The sequence below is a fragment of the Pinus tabuliformis genome, chromosome 6 (assembly GCF_031772625.1).
Source record: "Pinus tabuliformis cultivar Carrire ecotype Pingquan chromosome 6, CPIR1, whole genome shotgun sequence".
In the NCBI taxonomy this organism is placed as follows: Eukaryota; Viridiplantae; Streptophyta; class Pinopsida; order Pinales; family Pinaceae; genus Pinus; species Pinus tabuliformis.
In genome coordinates, this window is record NC_142292.1 from 46,690,932 (window position 1) to 46,712,243 (window position 21,312).

A 21,312-nucleotide genomic window follows, 5' to 3' on the forward strand; every position below is an offset into this window, starting at 1 on the left:
TCTTTGAGACTTAGTTTTTGCTGTACTATCGTTGATGCGTTAATATAATATATTTTGTATTATTTCCCCTCTGCGTCTGAAGTAAATTCCGGCGGTGTGCCATTGGAAGCTAAGGGCCCGGCTCCAACGGACACTGGCTGATTGTATCATTACAGTTTGGCTTTGTGTGGTTTGTTTATCATTCTTAATAATTTGACATCTTTCACATGCTGTTCTATATTCGGTCATCAGTATTTTTCCTATTGTAAATCTTTATAACAAGTTCACATCATATTTCCAGAATTGGTCACATAACGATTGTTCTGAGTTTTTCACTTCTGTTACAGAATTTATAAGTGGAATGCTTTAGCTACATATAGTTGGAGTGACGATCATAAGAAAAGGGAATTAATGCTGTAGGTGGACTCCTGGTGGTCATGTCAGATTATCTGTACATATGATTGGCGTTTCCTGTTTATTTGATTTAGTTGTCTACTTTTATATATGATTGAAGTTTCCTGTTTATGATGGTTTGTTGTTCCATTTGGTTAAGCTGTTTACTTGTATAAAAGATTGCTCTGTCTTTGTGTATAAGTTGATGTAAAGGATTGAGAGTGTTGAGCTCGCGAGACTTAGTTTCTTTACTGCTGTTCCTTTTACTGTTGTTCCATTTCTGCATTGCAGTTCCATTTTACTTTCCTGCTGTTCCTTTTTACTCGCATTCATTGGTTTGGTGTGAGAGGAGGATCAAGGCTGTCGTGAGACACAGCAGACGCTACTATGCTCCCAGATCCGTGATCCATACTCTAAGTTCTTTTCTTTAAACAGTTTCTAGAGGGATGGGTTACTACTTCCGCACCCTCGACTGGTAAAGTTGCTGCGTGTAATTTCTTTCTGCAAAAGTAATCTAGCCATAGTTTAGCATCCGTTTACTCTTGTATTTCTTAGGCCTATACTACGAAGCATTACTCTGACAAATAGCCTCAAATTGAGATACCCTTTGCAATAACAAAACGCTCCCAGATTGACTTGTAATGTGAGATAACTAGAGGTGAAAAAGGCCCTTGTTACAGCTCTACAGTTGGTCTCCTTTATTCTTCTCTCATCTATCTCTCATAAAGGAAAACGAAAGTAGTTTTAGTTTGCTTGTTTCTAAGGTAGCTACCAACCTTAATGGGATTAGCAGCTCTGCATAGACACTATTCCCGGTAACAAAATGGTGACTCCACTGGGGAGCGAGTAGATTGTTTGTTCTTCTACATTTGTTTACTTTATAAACTTACAGACGGAGCCTGAAGTCAAGCCAGCTAGCCTTCAAACTTCATTTGCTATGCAAGTGCAAAGTAGATCAGTGCTGCTTCAGTCAATCTCCGGATTTTTTTATGAATTAAACAATCGATTTACAAGCTCTCTAATTGCCTTTGTGGTGGCTCTAGTAACCTCCTTAGATCTACCCCTGTGATTGATTTACTGATTACCACTTGCTCGGCCAAAATCCCTGAACTGAACTGCAAACTGTGACCCAGAATCCAATCAAAGTCTCATCCCTGGTCTAGCGCATTGTCTGTTCTATGAACTTCAAATGCAGTGCACTTCCCGAGTGTAGTAGGTGTGTTGCGTTTCAGTTTCACTGTGTTACAGGTGCGCTAATCAGAAAAGGCCTTGTTCCTATATTTTTGTTTCTGTGTTCATTCTTTTCAGCTCTATTTAGGAGTTTTGCTGCCTGTAGTCAGTACACCTCTATTTGAAACCCCTTTCCTTGTTGTTATTCCACCTCCATTGTGCAAAGAACTGTAAATGTTTTTATGTATTTTTTGAGTCATTTTCAGTTCTCCTTTACAAAGAAGTAGCGTAATTGTACTGTCGTTTCTTGATTTGAAAGTGTCGCAAGTGTCGTTTTCAGTCATAGAAGAGAATATGATTGTTCTTGATAGTCGATTACACTGTTACTCTTGTATTTGATCTGAATTAGTAGTTTTTTCTAATGTCGAAAGCAAGTTTTCAATTCCAAATCGCAAAGTGTTGTCATTGTCCTCATTTTGTCTTGAAAAGAAACTTGTTAGTAATTGTCGCTTTGATAGATTTGCGCTTAGCTTTCTTTTTATCATTTACACATTAAGAAGGCTGAAAACAAATACATGCATATGCATTTACATTTAGACTGTTTGTTGGTTTGATTTAGGACAGTGCATATAGTGTGTGCTCTTTGGTCTTTTTTGAAAGGACGCCATCTCTCTTTCCTTAGTAGCAAAGGACTATCAGAAGAGAGAGGAATCGAGCAAGGAACCAAGCGCAAGACAGAGGTTGGTCTCCTTTATTCTTCTCTCATCTATCTCTCATAAAGGAAAACGAAAGTAGTTTTAGTTTTTTTGTTTCTAAGGTAGCTACCAGCCTTAGTGGGATTAGCAGCTCTGCATAGACACTATTCCCGGTAACAAAATGGCGACTCCACTGGGGATTTTCATTTGCAAAAAAAGACTAAACGACTGTTTATCATCTTAGATTGCATTTTAGGAATTATACATCTACATCACGTGGTGAACCTGAAAGGTAAATTTCTTAAGCAAGATCAACTATAAAATAAATTTAATGAATCTAAAAATGATTTGGAATCTAATGCACAACATCTAGAAGTCTAGGCTAGAGACGTATTCCGGCGTCGTAGACAGGGAAAATTTTAAGAACCCCCCCAAATTTACATGTATAATAAATGGGCGAATCTCCATGGTATATAGGAAAAATGGAAGGCGATTTTATCAATAATATGATATGTATATATAATTTTTTGGCGAATCTCTCACCAGGAATGGCGAATATTTTACTCAATTATAAAATCTTGTGTTTATTGAATACACAAATGAAATCATTGCATTGCTTTAAAATATCTTTTGAAATCAAAATTATCGAAATTACATATCGATAACCTAGTGGGTGTAGGATAAAATTCACCCGTGCCATTGACAGAAAGCATGAGAAAAAACCTAATACTGTATATAAAACCAAGAAAAATTCAAATTCATCACTTCTAGGGACCTTGTAACCACCCTGCCAATACACAAGTATGTTCCTATTTGCAATTAGAAAAATTACCCAAATTACAATCTGTTTACTCTAGCATAAGTTGGAAAGTTATAGAAGGATGACTAGTGCAATCAATCCATTCCTTTTAGCCCTGGATTTGTTTCAATTTACAAATATACTTGTCTAATGTCTATGCTTTAACCATTCACCTTAAGATGTTTTTACAATATAAATTCCTAATTCTATTTAATATATTCATTATCATAAACTTAAATTAATATAAAATTGAAAAAATGGCGAACCCTAGCTCCGCCGTCTCCTTGCCCTCGGCCGCCGCCGGCTCCTGGATCGCTCTGCGCGTGAAGAAGTTCGAAGGATCGGGGCAAGGACCAAGGGGCTGTGCCTTAGCAGCGGATCCGCATCATGATCTCGCAGGGAACACTGGCTCGGGCCCCAGCACTGTTATCTCCAGGCCCTACGGCGCAGTTGGATCACGGATCGCTCAGGCAGCGAAAGATTTGGAGAGATCCAGGGTCTATCTTGAAGAGGCAGGAGCACATGATACCCTCGCTATGAATAATGAGGGCGCAGATCAAAAAAAAATGCCTGCAATCCGCAATGCAGAGATCTCAAGAAATGCCTGGACCCGTCCCTCTGCATCCGTGGCATGCATTTTCCGCCCTCTTCAGATTGAGGGAGCAAGGGATAAGGAAGATCTCGTAGATCCCTCTGCCGTTCCTCTGATCTCGGCCTCCAGAAAGGAAGGGACGACACCAAACAGTAGCATGCGGCCCCTGCTCCTGAGACAAATACAGGATACGACTGCTGAAGCACAGAACAAGGAAAATTGCGCGGCTCCCTTAGCCTATCCTCGGACCAGCGCTTCCAGAAAAGAAGGGACGACGCTAATCAGATGCAAGCCGCCCCTGCACACTAAACCAAGGGCGGAATCGAATCTCAACCAAGGCATCTGCCTCCCCACTCCGCAGATTGGCTGGGGAAAAAGGCCTTCAGAATCATCCGCAGCCTTCCAGATTCAGATCAGGCTTCTCTCGGGAAAAACTATGCTTCAATGGGTTTGCCAAGCAGATCCAGTGAGGAATCTCAAGCATGCATTGAACATCAAATTGGGAATCCCTTTGGCAGACCAACGGCTTCTCTACCAAGGTAAACATCTTGAGGATCTCTTTCCTATTTCCTTTTATGGCATTGAGAAAGATGCATCTATTATCCTTTCCCTTCGTCTTAGAGGAGGAGCTGGGGGAGAGCCTTCCTCAGCTAAAGCTTTTTCGTACAAAGATGCAGTCCATGGCAAGCAGACTGAAAAGACAGAGCCACCAACACAGTCTTCACCCAAGCCCTTTTTGGTTGACAAAGTGGAGGAGATCCCATTAGTTGATATATCTTTCCAGGATCTTGAAGACGAAACCCAGAAATTTGCTGAAAGAGCCATCATCTGCAGATTCAATGGGCTTTGGCCGCGCTCACAGGATCTTTATGACTGGATCAAAGACACCTGGACTGATCGCTGTAAGGTTTATTTCTGCGCAAAAGGGTATTTCATAGTGCTGTTCGATGACCTGGAACATTGCTACAATGCCCTAGATGAAGGCCCTTGGTTCATGGGTTCAGCTGGCCTCTTCCTCACTCCATGGTTTCCCGACTTTGACCCAGCTACAGCAGTCATCACCAAGGCTCCGGTATGGATCAGGCTCCCAAATCTCCCAGTTCACTTGTGGCGTACAGAAGTATACAGGAAAATAGGCAATGCCCTGGGTAGCTTCTGGAAGGGAGACTACGAGAGAGAGAGGCAGGGTCTCTATACATACGCCAGAGTTTGTGTGGAGATTGATTTAAGTAAGGGACTGCCAGAGTACATCAATCTCAAATTCAAGGACACTATCTGGACCCAGTTGATAGAGTACGAGAACACTGCCTTCAGATGCCGTCATTGTCACCAAACAGGGCACCTACATATCTCTTGCCCATCGCTGTCAGCAAAAGCAAAAAAGGGCCTCTTTGCTCATGCTAAGCCCAAGCGCTGGGCTCCCTGCCCACCGCCGCCAACCAGAAGCTCCAGCCCCCCTAGCATGGAAAAGGTTCCAAGCATGGAAAAGGAGGGAAAAAAGTCAGAACCAGAGCAGATGTCGCAGACGATGGATCCGCCCACGAACATTATGGTGCACACCCATGTCTCAGCAAATTCCCAGAAACGTCCCCATGAGACTTCCTCCTCTGATTCAGAGAAGGAATCCCCAATGATAGAGAACTCCAGTCTCCAAGTCATTCTTGCCCATCCTCCTCCTGAAGGCTGGACAAAAGTTAACAAAAAGAAAGGGAAAAAACAGTGTAGTGTAATCACTGTCCCGCTGGGGTAACAGCCTGTCAGTTAGTTTCTGCTATCGAATCTTCAGGGGTAGCAGAGTTTGTTTCTTCCTTCCGAGACCGAGGTTGATGATATTATCATTTCCGGTCTGTCGGTCTTTCGTCTTTCCTGTAGCTTTGTGATTGTATCTCTCTTCCGGGACCGAGGTTGATGTATCCATCATTTCCGGTCTGACGGTCTTTTGCCTTTCCTGTTTGTACCATATTGATTTCTCTTAATAGATTTAGCATTTACCGAGAAAAAAAATATATTCATTATCATGAAAACCAACATATATCCATCTTAACTCCACATCTACCACTCTTAAGGGGATGAAATCTATTTATCCCTCTGAGCACTTGGTAGACCCAGAATAGACCCAGAATTAGGATGGATCTAAGATGATAGAATTTCCCCTTTAAATAGTTTATGCTCACATGAATACCATGGTATTACCATGGGTCAATACCATGGGTTATCACAAACCTGAAGCTTAAAAATTACTATTAGTAATTTATAAAAATTAATAAAATTAATAGTTGATTTTTATTTTATTTTTTATTTTAACCAAGCTAAAATGTTTAACATACATTAAATTACAACATTCATTTTTACTCTTGATCGGATCAAATATTTTTTTACTCTATGCTAGTTTGCATATCACGATATTTGATACCTCTCGGGGGTTAGTAGATCCAGAGTAAAGATGGATCTATGCTCATTTAATTCCCCCATTTAAATAGGCTACATTCCAGGTGAATACCATGGGTCAATACCATGTGCCATTTTGGTGAATACCATGGGTCAATACCATGTGCCATTTTTATTTTTATTAGTACTAATATTAGGGTTAATAATGCTTTTTTGCATAGTATTAATAACAATCTAGTCCATGGTATTTGTCCCATAGTATTTTGCCTATAGGTTTCACCTAAATATAATGCATTTTTTGTGTGTTCGTAAATATAAGGTGACTTATGGAGTAAATATAAAAAAAATGTTTTATTTGTTTACCATACCTCTGGTTTATTTATATTTTTATTAATTTAACATACCTCTTTTACAAATATGGTATTTGGCCCATAGGATTCACTTAAATAAAACCTCTTTCTTGAGCCTTCATAAATAGAACGAGGGTTATGGACTAAATATAAAAAGAGGTTTTTTTTATTTACCATGCGTCTAGTTTATTTATATTTTTATTTATTTACCATACCTTTTGAGTAACTATAAAAAGGCGTTTTGTTTATTTACCATACCTCCACTTTACTTATATTTTTATTTGTTTACACCCTTGCATGTATATAAGGTGACTTATGGAGTAAATATAAAAAATGTTTTATCTATTTACCATACCTCTCATTTATTTATATTTTTATTAATTTACCATACCTCTTTTATAAATATGGTATTTGGGCCTTTGGCCCATAGGATTCACTTAAATAAAACCTATTTTTGAAAATGGGCAAATGGATTCACTTAAATAAAACCTATTCTTGAAAATGGGTGAATGGAAGGTTGTAACTCCTAATTTCAAGGGCTAAATTTACCTTTTTTACCCTCTCCCTTAAAATAAGGTGGGCTATTTGAGGTGATTTGTAAAGATTTACTATGATACAAAATATTCGCCCACTAAAAATTTAAAACCCCTTAATTTCGCCAAAGGGCAAACATTCGCCCCTAAAATTTTCTATGGTCGTAAAGCCTGGTAACTGTTGTTTTCACTATTGGTTGGGTGATTCCTCTGCTTTGAGATGATAAGTGCCAGTACGGACTTGTGATCCCACGTATCGTCGAGTATATTTTGGGAGACCACAATAGGCTTAATCCTTTATCCATAGGAAGCGTGTCTACCGCCCTATCGATTGCAATGCACTGAACACAGAATTCGGGAAGATTGACTGTCGTACCGTAAAAAGTATTCTGCAGTTTTGTGATTGGTTTGGTAATCCCTCTATCTAGATTTCTAGAGCAGTCCGTTTCGTTCCTTTTCAGACTCCTTAACGGAAAAGGTCCATTTGAGCATTTGTCACTTCAGGCTCATTAAAAATCAAAGTCGACTAGAGTCATCTTTTGTTTTTTCTCAACTCTTAAAAAGTGAAAAAACAAGTTGTGTCAAAGCGTCTAAAATTCATCTAATTTAGAAACATACTTCCCCTTGATTTTTAGTTGATCGAATAATCTGCAATTGTGGAAGAAAGTCAATTGAAACCCCGTATCTCACGGAGGCTTACGAGTCAACCGTCTTTTTCCCCGGAATCGAAACTGTTACGGACAAAGCGAACTCATTTAACCGGTTCCAAATCCCCTGGTAAAGTTAGAACAAGTGTTCCAACACCATCAGAGACTCCGGTTACTCCAAACATTTCTGGTATCCCTGCCTTTACAGAAGAAGTTCTGCAGCCACCGAAAGACAGTAGCATTGATCCTAGTGTGAAGGTAAACACTTGTGTTACTAAACCAGTTCCATCTACATCTAATTTGGAGGTTGTTATTCCCCAAGCATCTGTTGCTGCAGATTCCATACCTTCTTCAGCACCAGAAATATTTTACGGACAAGACGGTCTACCTCTTCCACCTGGTCTGATTGCTATAGAAGAGATTGTGGAGGATCGTCCATCTAGTACTCCATCGCAATTTGGAGTCGGGATTACTCTATATCCTTCTTCATCAGAAATAAGTCTACTGCCATCGAAAGCTCCTGTAGAATCGCTAGGAAATATTTTGGATAGTCTAGAAATGTCTGAACAACCGTCGACATCTAGGATTGTGTCGTCTGACACGACGATGGCAAAACTTCCTGCTATCACTCCAACAATGTTCGCTGGTATACCATCTGTCCCAAGTAGCTCTCAATCGCTAGAAGGGGCCCACTCAGGGGCTATTTTGACAGTATGGTCTGTTCCTGTTTGTTCATCCGGAATAGTATCCAGAAACTCTTATGTTGAGTCTCAGCAAATTGATCCTTCAAGGTGTCAATTTTGGCAGTCTGGTCCTCAAGGGCAAACAATTCCTTTAAGTACCAGATTACCGCCGTATGGGGGGCAATATACCCTTTTATTTTCTCCTCCGGGAGGACAACCATACGGGAGTTCACAACAAAATTCAAGTTATGCTGGAATTACATCTAGCGGTTAGGTGTCGATACTACCTCAACATCCAAGAAATGTGTATTCGATGCAACAATGTTTACCTATGTAAAATATACCAACTACGTCAGCTATTGTGACAGTGTCGCAAGTACAAGCACTACCTGTTGTATGCCAACCTCAGATTTCTTAGGTTGTAATGCAACAGCCTCTTGACCCTGCGACTCAACCACAATCGCCAACTAGTGGAATGACATAGGCCCAAATGGGTACAATTACCCCTCATCTTGGTCAAACAGTTAGTATCGGACAATAGCACATGGCTTCGCAACCATAGCTGGTGTAATACCAACAACCGCAATTCCAACAGGTATACCAAGGATCTGACCAACAAATCTTTGCAAATAGTGGGCAACCGTATATCAAAAACGGTCAAAATCAACCATTCTACAATGGTTATGCCCATCAACCTTACCAAAATTACCAGCATCAAATGCATTATGCTAGTATGCAGAGACCAACTGCTCAGGCGATTCCATCTTATCCTGGGTATGCTTCGCCTAACCTGAATCAACAGTTACCCTTCGTGGCGACTTTAGAGTTACCGGATCTAAATCAATTAACAAACGATCCAATCACTTACGCCCCTTGGTGGCCAGCGATTCCGCATAAACTTCCATCAGATATGCCTAAATTTAATGGAAATCCGGGTGAATATCCGTTGAATCATGTGATGACCTTTCATCTGTGGTGTTCATCAAACACCCTAAACGATGATTCGATTAGGCTTCGCCTTTTTCAGAGGACGTTTACTGGTCCGGCAACAAAATGGTATATTGAATTACCCAGAGCTTCGTTTGACAACTTCAGTACCCTAGCCACAACCTTTTTAACCCATTTTCAGTTACCGATAAGGTACGAAACAGGAACAAAACTTCTTACCAATTTCAAGCAAACAACGGCCACTCACATATCCGATCATATTCATGAGTGGCGACGTCATCCTAGAATGGTAAAAACGTATGTTCCTGATCAGATTTTAGCTGAATGGTTTATTAAGTCATTATTGCCTTCCATCATATAAGATGTGGTAAAAGGAGGAGTCGTCACTGAAGAGCAAGTTGTTGCTCGTGCGCAATATTTAGACTTGGTTTACACTCAGTCTGGCATGCTCTACGATAAAATACCTGACGCTCCCAGACTGGAATTTACGGTCCCCCCTCCTCCTAAATCAAACAATGACTCTCATGCCGGCGATGGCATGATTGGCGCAACAGACACGAAATTGACAAAGGCTACATCTAAAAAGGCCCGTAATATTTCCAGTCAAAATGCGAAAGAAGAACTTCTTGCCTCGGAAGTAAATGCCATCTCGACTGATAAAGGCAAAGAAACCAAGCAACCAGGAGGCAAGAAGAAAAACAAAGGGAAGAAGAAGAAACAGGAGGAATCATCACTTGAAAAATCTTCTGCAAACCCTACTGGAAATAGGAAACCAAAATATCCATGCATAATATGTGATGAGGATCATTGGACAAAAGATTGTCCATTTAAAGTTGAGCTTAAAAAATTCTGCAAGAATTCAAAAACCTCAGCAGTACTGACTGATCCGTTCCCAAATCCAGGAACAAATCTGGTTGACAGTGGAAATGCTTCCCCGTCCCAAGTGCTGCTGTTGTCGGTTTCCAAGCAGCAAAATGATGCTTTGATATCAACAAGGAACAAAGATTACGGGAATCCACAGCTGTCGAACAACAAGGATAAAGATCAACCTAGTAGTTCGACAACAACTTCGACAGAAGTTGCGCTGCCCATCATTCATGAGCTAACAATAAAACCGCCAAAGGGAGTAGTACATAAGTCGACATTTAATCCTCGTGCCAGAGTAGCACAGCAGTATAATATAGTGGAAGATCTAGCCCAATCGCCATCCGCTATGTCAACACTCGAGGTACTGCAAAATTGCCCATCCCAAAAGCAGACTTTATTATCAGCTATCGCTGGGATAAACCCAAAGGATCCTAATCATGTGTCCTTTAATCATAAAGGATACAATCCTCTGTTACCATCTCAATTAGCTTTCCTCATTCAAGTGAAAGCCCTGAACAAAACTGTTCATCGAACAATTATTGATGAGATGGCATCTACATGTATTATGTCGATGAGTTGCTGGAAAACTTTAGGATCTCCAACCTTGTCGCGATCTTCAACAACATTAAAAGCATTTGACGGATGAACATATACCCCATACGGTATTCTAACTAACTTGCAAGTTTAACTAGGAGGGCAAACAGTAGAAATAGATGTCGAAATAATCGACGGAAACCTCGATTACAACATCCTACTGGGAAGACCATGGATATATGCTATGGTTGATGTTGTGTCGACCTACTTAAGGAAGATTGCATTTCCCTTTCAAGGAGGTATTACAATCGTCGATCAACAAACTTTCCTCCCCAATGGTTCCCAAGTTATGGGAAGCATTCCAATGATCCATGGAAGCCCCCATTCACTTCAAAATATCGGAGTAGGCCTACTAAAAGGCCCTATATTAATGGGGACTTTTTCCCTTCCGCCTCCAATCAATCTGGTGGATGTAGCGTCGGTAGGAACCTGCAATATGATATCTTCGATTCAAAAGATCTCATAAAACGATATAAACATGGATCATATGCAGGTATTGCCTCCAAGCCCAATAGAAATATTGTAGCAATCAATGTTTCTAGCATGGGAGGCAAACCCAAATCAACGCTCATCAAGCATTTGGATAGATAGGTCTAAGGAATATGGCACCCCTTCAGATCCTTGGTCGCAAGTGCATTACACTGACGAAGGAATTGTTCAATCAATGGTAATTGAAGGAATGCCATGGGAAGATTACCACCATCATTCCCATCTTCCGGATTGTAAAGAAGATACTCCTGATAACCTTCATCATCCTTCAGTTTTTGATTTCCTATCAAATACTGTAAACACGGTGGATTCCGAGCGAAACTTGTCCAACATTGAAGAGACTATCGCCATAAATATCTCGACCAAAACAGATGTTGTAGAGAATATTTATGTTGGCAAATGTTGTTCCCCTTCAGAACTGGAAATATATAACACTCTTTTTTGCGAATTCAGAGATGTCTTTGCTTGGTCATATGATGAAATGCCAGGCATTGACTCGAGTATAGTTGAACACGAAATTAAGATGTATCTAGATGTCAAACCAGTACGACAATGGCTACAGCAGGTGCACCCCAAGAAAGCCGTTGCCATCAATGCAGAAGTTGAAAAGCTTCTCCATGCTGGTTCACTTTACCCGGTTCCTATAACTGATTGGGTATCGAACATTGTTCCTGTGATGAAAAAACAAGGAACGATTAGAGTGTGCGTCGATTATAGGGATGTAAATCAAGCTTGTCCAAAAGACAACTACCCTACGCCCTTTATTGACCAGATAATTGATGAATGCGCCGGATGTGAAATCTTTTCATTCATGGATGGATTCTCCAGGTATAATCAAATAAATATCCGCCCACAAGACCAGTCAAAGACTGCATTTATTTGTCCGTGGGGCACATTCAAATATCGCAAATTACCCTTTGGTTTAAGAAACGCAGGGGAAACATTTCAGAGGGAAATGAATTATGCCTTCCATGACATCAAAAACATCGCTCAACCATATCTCGACGACCTTCAGGCTCATTCGCGAAAGCGGACTGATCATCCGCAGCATTTAAGAGCGATATTTCTACGTTGCCGACACTACAATATACGACTCAATCCACACAAATGTGTGTTCTATGTCAGTTCTGGTCATTTACTTGGCTTTGTAGTCTCAAAGGATGGGATTCGTCTCGACCCATGTAAGGTTCAGGAAATCATTAATTTTCCTCCACCTTCAAATTTGCTTCAGATTCAGAAACTCCAAGGGAAAGCAAACTTTCTGAGGAGGTTCATTCCAAATTACGCAGAACTTGCTAAAGGTTATACACGTCTATTGAAAAAAGAAGTACCCTTTAACTGGGATCAGGTCGCGCAAGCTTCCTTTGATGCTTTAAAAGAATCCCTGATGAAAGCATCATTAATGTACACTCCTGATTATCAAAAAGACTTTAACCTGTATCTGGCTGCAGCGGATACAACCATCGCAATGGTTTTAGTTCAAGAAGACAATGGAATAGAACATCCTATATATTATTTAAGTAAGAACTTAAATGACACAGAAAGCAAATATTCTTATGTTGAAAAGCTAGCGCTCGCAACTATTCAAGCGATACAAAGATTTTGACACTATGTCCTCTTTCGAAAAACTACCATTCTGTCAGATTGCAACCCCATGACTTATATATTGTCACGACAGTTGCTGGGGGGAAAATATTCAAAATGGATAGCAATTCTACAAGAGTTTAATCTGGAATTTATAAAATCCAAGTCAAAGAAAGCCCTGGTTTTCGCAGAATTGTTATGCGATCTCCCATCGTCGTCCAACGATGAAACATCCTAAGAAACAATCATGGATGAATCTTTGTTTCTGATATCTTCAAGCAATCCATGGTATGGAGATATAATTATCTATCTCCAAACCCAAAAATATAGGCCTAATACCTCCCACTCCGAACAAAAATGTATTCGATACCAATCAAAAGACTACATGATCGTCGGTGACACGCTTTACCGTCGTGGTGTCGATACAGTTCTGAGGAGGTGCCTCACCCATGAGGAAGCCGAAAAAGTCCTGAATGATTTCCATTCAGGCGCGTGTGGGGGGCATCAATCCGATTACGCTACGGCGCAAAATTTTTTACTAGCAGGATACTTCTGGCCAACAATGTCCAAAGATTGCATAACCGCAGTCAAAAGTTGCCATGCCTGTCAAATTTTCGATAGCAAAACTAGAAGGCCACCCGCACCTCTGCAGCCAATAGTTGTTGTTGGGCCATTTGCTAAATGGGGCATTGATTTCATGACATGTAACCCCACCTCGACCCGGGGCATGGGTACATCATAGTTGCAGTGGACTATTTTACCAAATGGGCTAAGGCGATGCCTACATTAGATAACACTTGTGAAACAGCTGCCCTTTTCTTTTTCAATCATGTAGTCGCTAGATTCGGCGTTCCACAAGCTATAGTCACAGATCATGGATTGCATTTTTGCAATCACATGATGGCCGAATTAGCTGCCAAATTAGGGTTGTCTCACGACAGCTCTACTCCATATTACCCGCAGGCCAATGGACAAGTTGAAGCAATCAACAAGGTCCTGAAGCGCATGTTGCAAAGGATGATTGGAGTCCACAAAAGGAGTTGGCACATGATCCTATACTCGGCCTTGTGGGCATATAGAACATCGGTAAGGAATGCAACCGGGTTTACACCTTTCCAACTGGTGTATGGCCTAGAAGCAATCTTACCAGTTCAGTGTGAAATCTCGTCCCTCAAACTCGCAATCGACCTTCTCCCCGAAACTTCAGAAGAGGAGGCTCGTTTCTTGGAACTAATCCAATTGGATGAAACCTGTCATGATGCCGCTTTAGCTAACGAGGCCCATAAGAAACGAGTCAAGGCACAGTTCGACAAGAATGTAAAACCCCGTATCTTCTCGGAAGGTGACTTGGTCTTGCTTTATGACCAGGAATCCGATAAATTGGGAGCAGGTAAATTCAAGTCTTTATGGATGGGCCCCTATATTGTTAAGCGAGTGTTAGCAAAAGGAGCCTACGAGTTAATGGATCATGACGGGGTTCCACTGGCACAACCTCGTAACGGGTTGTACCTTAAGCATTACTACGCATGATTCAGTGTGGTAACCCATATGCTTTTGTTACATTTTTGTTTTCGCTAAGGGTAATCGTTTTGGTCAAGTAAATCCACTTTTTACATTTGCCGCAGATTTCAAACCTATTGGAATCTTTTGTTGGATATGCCGATGGAGCAAGTCGTAGTTCGCGGAACCTATCTTCTGCGGCCTTGGCCATTTTTTATCCAAGCGGCGAGTTAGTAAGTTTCAGAGGGGTATGTATTGGTCGATCAATGAATAATATTGCTGAATATAGCGCGTTGATAGAGCTTCTCTCTAATGCCATCACACATGGCATACACTGACTGGTCGTTAGGCTAGACTCACAGCTCGTCATACTACAGCTCACTGGTATCTACTCCGTTCGAAATCCAGCTATCTATCTCATGTTCCTAAGGGTCAATATTTTGGAAAGGCAATTTGATTTTATTCAATATCAGCATATTTCTAGAAACTTAAACACATTAACTGACTCATTGGCAAATTATGTGTTAGATAGAATTTTGCAACATTTATAAAAAGAAGCATTTCATCAATATTTGCATTCAGATCATGTAACTTAACCAAAATAAAACTTCGAAAATCAAAAATATATATATAAATGTTTATGGTTTACAAATAATGTTCTGTAACCAAGACAAAATTGGTCAAATGAACCAAAACTCAAAACGCTAGGGGGCACCCTAGTCTAATGATGCTGGTGATAACAAGTCACCGCTTGTGCAATCATGCGTAAAAGCCTAGTCCATCGACTTGGCACGCCAGTAGTATGTCGCTGCAACCTCAGAGGCAGCTCATCAGTCCTCACATCTAGAATACCGAGAGTGAGGCCCTTGACCTGATCCTGTAATGCTGAAAGAGTCTCGGCCACATCAAGGTCACAAAGGATAGCCCTTCCCACAGCCTCTACTGCTGGAGCGGCAGCTAGCACTCTCAGGCGTACTACTGGCTGAACGGGACCAACATCTGCATGAGCACATGAGTTCTGATTAGTCTTGACAGAATAAAGCACAAGTGATGAGCCCCAATTTTTGGTAACAATTTGGGCTCATTTGGCCTACTTACCTTGCTCAACCCTTCATCTTTTATCACTTATGCATCATTTCTTAGTATATTCGTGTTATTTGTAGGAAGAAGGGCAGGCATTATTCCTATGTGACTAATACATGATGATTTCAGGTTTTTTGGCATTAAATGGAGCAAAGACCACGCAAATGGGGACAAGGAGACAACAAAGGTGGCATTGCGGGTTTATAGGGAGGTTGTCCACAGTCTTGAATGACCTCCCTCGTGATCTCCACCCTAACTCCGAGCTCCAACAGCTATCCCCACCGAGCTAAAAGGCAGCCAACGGATTCTACAGGAACAACAGTTTACTTTTAGTTGGACAGCCAAGCTCCACTAATTGAGGAAGCCAGCTTGATCCTCATCATGTATAAATATTGAGGCCGTAGCCTTTGATAGGAGCTTTTTGAACTTTTGAACTACTGTTGCAATTTCTAAGCACGAGCTACAGCTCGGTTTTTGCTTTTTGTAAGCCAGTTTTGGCATGATGTTAGACTCATGATTATGATCTCTTAATAAAGGTAGGCAGATTTGGATTCAATCCTGAGTTCTTAAGAGGAGCTATAGCTCTCAGGTTAGGGCCCAACCTGATAGCAATAGACCTCCTTTTCCTTGTATTATTACTTGTCTTTCCTTTCAGCACTTTGTTTCTTTGCTTTGACATGCATTTGAAAATTACAGTCTGCTGATTTAATTTCTTTAATGTGATTGATTAGGATTAGTTTATGGTTAAAGTGCTTTCAGTAGCTTAGATTAGAGTAGGAGGATTAGAATTCATTAGAGCTCCAAGAAAAGGTTGATAGTGCACTCACTGCCATCTCTGTTTAGAGATTGGGGGTGTAGACCGTACCAACCACCAAAAAAACGCAGTCTTATACGTTCATGCAAGCTGCAACACAATCATTTCAGTCATAGAACCGTCCATGCAATCTGATCTTGAGCAGTACTTCTTCGTTCCAACACCATGCACGATTTCTCTCTGAAGTTTACATTGCTGTTCGTTGGTTTAATAACACAGTTAGAATAGGTGGATGAATTCTTGGTTTTGTGCAGGACATAGAGGATTTGTTTCATTTACATTGCGCAACATTATTCTATTATCTTCTTCTTCTTCTCAACCATGCCCAAGTCGCCTACTCATCCTCTGTTCAACTCGTTTGCCTTCCAACCCTTCTACTTTTCACGTAGCTCCATCTTTTTGACCTTTCATTGCTTCCACCCTTCTATCCACCAACCAACTTTACACACTCTCTCTCCATCTCATTTCTCTGTCCCTGAGCCATATCAAGCCCCCTTTCCATCCTACCTATCCACCCATACCGCTCCTTGACTCCTCCATCACCCGAAACTCCAACTATAGCACATCCTGTAGAAGTTAGCAGACTTCCTATAGAAATCCCGAGCTTCTTGTAGGATCCCCTGCAGACATCCTGTAGAAGCCTGCAAACTCAGTTGCCAAGCACCTGAACGTTGTGGACTTCTGTGGAATGATGTTAGGGATCCCCTGGAACCTCTCCTAGCCCTCCTGACCTCTTCCAAGCCTTCCTTCCCTCCGAACTACCCCTGCACAGTCAAAACCTAATAAGAAACAAAGTCATAATAACTCCAACCACTTAAGCAAAAATACAAAAATGTGTTCTCTTCAATGAAAGTAGTTTAAATTCATGCATCTCATCTCACTAGAAGTAACAACATCATTTCTAGAAGTTTGCACTCCCACCATTGCATCATAGAGATTAAACTAGTCAGATTAGGGTTTACTAGGGTTTCCATGTTTGGTTGGCTTTCGGTTCATTCTTTCAAAGTAGGTTAATTTCCTCTGAGAGAGCCTTCGTTCATCATTTAAAAAGCTTCTTCTGAGAACATATAGAAGTTGGCTTGAGCCCTAGCGGACTTGTGCCAGCTGACCAAGTGACAGCTGTGACAAGAGCCAGTACTTGTGCATACAGCACCGTCGCTTCTAAGTTTGTTACGAACTACCGAGTTGATAAAATTAGAGATAGGAAGCTCCAGGAGTTGTAGCATTATTGCTACAATACTGGAGCCCACCATCTTTTTTGGCGCCATTGCCGGGGAAGCGTCAGAGTATTAGTAATTGTTGCTTTTCTTCTACTTTCCTACTCTTGCCTTCTGCTAAGTAGTTTATTTCATTTCCATTCTGCAAAAGTAGCATAGACATTTTCTGCTTTCATAGATTAGCATTTCCTTCTTTCATAGATTAGCATTTCAATTCCGCAATTTCAATTTTTCAAGCGTAGATTAGTATTTCAATTCTGCAAGCGTAGACTAGCATTTCCATTCCTGCAATTTCATTTGAACAAAGTAGATTAGTTCTTTCATGCTTTCAATTTAATTCTGCATCTTTATTTCAGTAAGATAGTTAGTTGTAGATCAATCTGTTTCAGTTTTGCAGGTACCAAAGAAAAACAAAAGCAATAATAAAAAAAAAAAAGTCTTTCCATTTCATGCCTCGTAGGAATCGAGATAAAACAGGCAAATTCTTACCCAACACCCCCACCACATCACTGAGTCACCCTTCTCTCTTCTTCGGTGACAGTGATCCAGAAGAACCTATAGGTGAACCTCCTGAGATATACGAAGATCCTATAGCAGAAGAAGAATTAGAGACCATCCCATCTAAAGCTATGGCTGACAATAGAGGAGAAGATGAGAGAATAGAAGGTGCCTTACCCATCCGAGAGACCAATGGAGAGATGAAAATGAAGAACATTAGCCCCTCCGCTTTACCTCACTTCCATGGAATGACTACTGAAGATCCTGATACCTTCCTCTTTGAGTTTGTTGTCCTTTGTAGAACCTATGACTATACTGAAGATGAGCAGAAGTCGAAACTCTTCCCTTCCACTCTTAAGGATGCAGCATTACGTTGGTTCATGGGCTTACCTGGGAATAGTATCAGTACTTGGGCTCAGATGCAGCAAGCTTTCAATACCAAGTACCGGGACTATTGTAGGTCCAAGGAAACCAAGGGATAAATATTTCGGATGACTATGGGAAATGATGAGTCCTTAGAGGATTATGAGGAGAGGTTCCAACTTAGCTATAAGCAGGCCAGGTGCACACTTGACCCTGAATCCCTAAATTTTGTCCTGCTCCGAGGAGTCCCTGAAGACCTCTTAGATACCCTTCACATGTTAGCTGGGGGAGATATTTACCAACTGCCTTATGAGGACATCAAGACTGTGTTTAGAAACCACTCCAGGGCAGCTCAGAAATGAGGTAGAGGAAACCTCCTCTCAACTGGTGTCCCTTTCTCCAAACATGAGTTTGCAAATCAATTAGAAGATCTTAAGAGTGAGGTGAGACAGGCCATTGCCATGCAACTAGACACATTCAGGATCCAGCAGAAGAAGGAAGAAGCTGAGAGAGCCTTGGCTATCTTTTGCCCTAGATGTATAAGGAGACACCCTAAGAACGAATGCCCATTGCATTCGGTTGAAGTGTGTTTCGTTTGGGAGGAGGACCATCCCACAAACCAATTTCCAACCTTACCTGGACTTAAAGCCATGTACCAAGGGACAGAAGCTCCCACTGAACCTCTCTATTTCCTCAACCAAAGGAGGCCACAAGGACCCAGACCTTACCAGCAGGGGATGCAAGGGGCACCCCAAGCTTATTACAGCCCCAACCAATCGACTCCTATGCCTTCCTGGGGTCCCCCTGCTCATCCTTCTTGGTCTATGCCTCCTCCATGGTCTTACCCACCTCAGTACCCTACTCAACCCACTACTCATTCCTATCACTCACATGCCCAGCCACAGCCTCAGTGGAATGCACCTCAGTCGGGGTGGAGGCCCCAGTACAACACTCCTCCTGCCATTTTGCCTCCACCACCAGTTCAACCTCCACCATTACCTCCTGCTCCTCCAAGGCAACCTCAAATACCTGCTCAACGGAACCCGAACCCCAACAATAGACAGGCCCAACAGGTATACACTGGGGAAACATCATGCCCTACTTATGCTGTGGAGATCCAAGAGATCAATCTTCGATCTGGAAAGACTCTTCCGGATCGCCAACCTCCTCCCCCAGAGGATGAGGAAGATAAATAGGAAAGTGAACCAAAGGCTATTCCACCCTTTCCTGAGAGACTAACAGCCACCACACAACCCAACCCAGAGGAGGATGAGCTTCTGGGAGAGCTCAAGCAGTTGTGTGTGAAAATACCACTTCTCCAAGCCATCAAGGATGTGCCAATATACAACAAACTGGTTAAGGAAAAGTGCTTCAAACACCCAGGCAGGCGGAAGAGAGATGCTTCAACCATCAATGTCTTAGGACAACTGTCTGACCTTATGTTAGGACAAGTCATCTACCCAAAGTGTCTAGATCCTGGGAGTCCTGTAGTAGATGTCCACATCAATGGCACCATCATACCTCACACCTTGATTGATTTGGGGGCTGCCATTAATGTGATGACCAGGGATACCATGCTCAAACTCAATCTTCAGGGTTCCTTGAGGAAGACCTCGACAGTACTACAACTAGCAGATCGCTCCACTGTGACTCCCGAAGGGATTGTGGAGGATGTCTTGGTCTCTGTCGACTCTTGGGAATACCCTACAGATTTCTTGGTTTTGCAACCCAAGGAAAAGCTTACTGGATATCCTCTTATTTTGGGAAGGCCTTGGTTAGCCACTGCAGATGCTTACATAAGTTGTCGTGCAGGAAATATGACCATCAAAAATGGTCCTATGTCCAAGCAGCTAGTCCTATACCCTCCTGCCCAACCTTCCTTAGAGCATGACTTACCACTTTGGTTGGAGGAAGGAGAAGAGGATGAAGTGTACTCAGCACCTTTGTGCACCCTAGATACCACTAGAAGAGACCCCCCAACCGAGGATGACTTGATTGAGACCTTGATCCATAATCCACCTTCTAGTGCACTATCCTTAGAGAAATTGGTGGAGGATTCCCAAGCCGGCACCTTAGTGGATCTTTGTACAACCAACCCTATCACTCCCAGAATCAAGAATGTGGAGTTCGGCCCTGAGAGAACGTTAAATATCAGCTCCTCCCTATCTCCTTCCCAGGAAAAGGAGCTGTGTAGCCTGTTGGCCAGCCATCTAGATACTTTTGCTTGGAGCTATAAGGAGATGAAAGGAGTCCATCCTTCGGTCTGTACCCATCACATATACATCAAAGAGGATTATAAGCCGGTTAGGCAACCTCAGAGGAGAATGAATCCAGCCCTTAAGGACATTGTCAAGGAAGAATTGCAAAAACTGCTGGACGCCGGATTCATTTACCCCATCTCAGATAGTGAATGGGTGTCCCCTCTAGTGTTGGTTCCCAAGAAGAATGGGAAGTGGAGAATCTGTGTGGACTACCGAGAACTGAACAAAGCTACCAAGAAAGACCATTTCCCTTTACCTTTCATAGATCAAGTGTTGGATGGGCTGGCAGGAAAGAAGTTCTTCTCTTTCCTGGACGGGTTTAGCGGGTACAACCAAATCCAAATCAGCCCAGAAGACCAAGATAAGACCACCTTCACTTGTCCTTGGGGTACCTTTGCCTACCGAGTCCTTCCCTTTGGGCTATGCAATGCTCCTGCTACCTTCCAGAGAGCTGTCTTGAGCATCTTCTCAGAGCTGGTCCATGATGCAGTGGAAATCTATATGGATGACTTCACTCCTTATGGGGCCAACTTCCAGGAAGCATTGTCCAATCTGGGAAAAGTCCTAACCAAATGCATTGAGATGAACTTGTCCCTTAGTCCTGAAAAATGTGAATTCCTGATGACTGAAGGGACCATGCTAGGCCATACCATTTCTTGCCAAGGATTACAGGTGGATCCTAACAAAATTGCTCTCATCAAGAAGGTTCCACCTCCTCAAACGGTAAGGGATGTTCGGAGTTTCTTAGGATTAGCAGGGTACTACAGGAGATTCATTAAAGACTTCAGCAAGCTAGCCTCGCCATTGTTTGGCCTGTTGGCAAAAGATGTGGAGTTTAAATGGACTGACGATTGTCAGAGGGCTT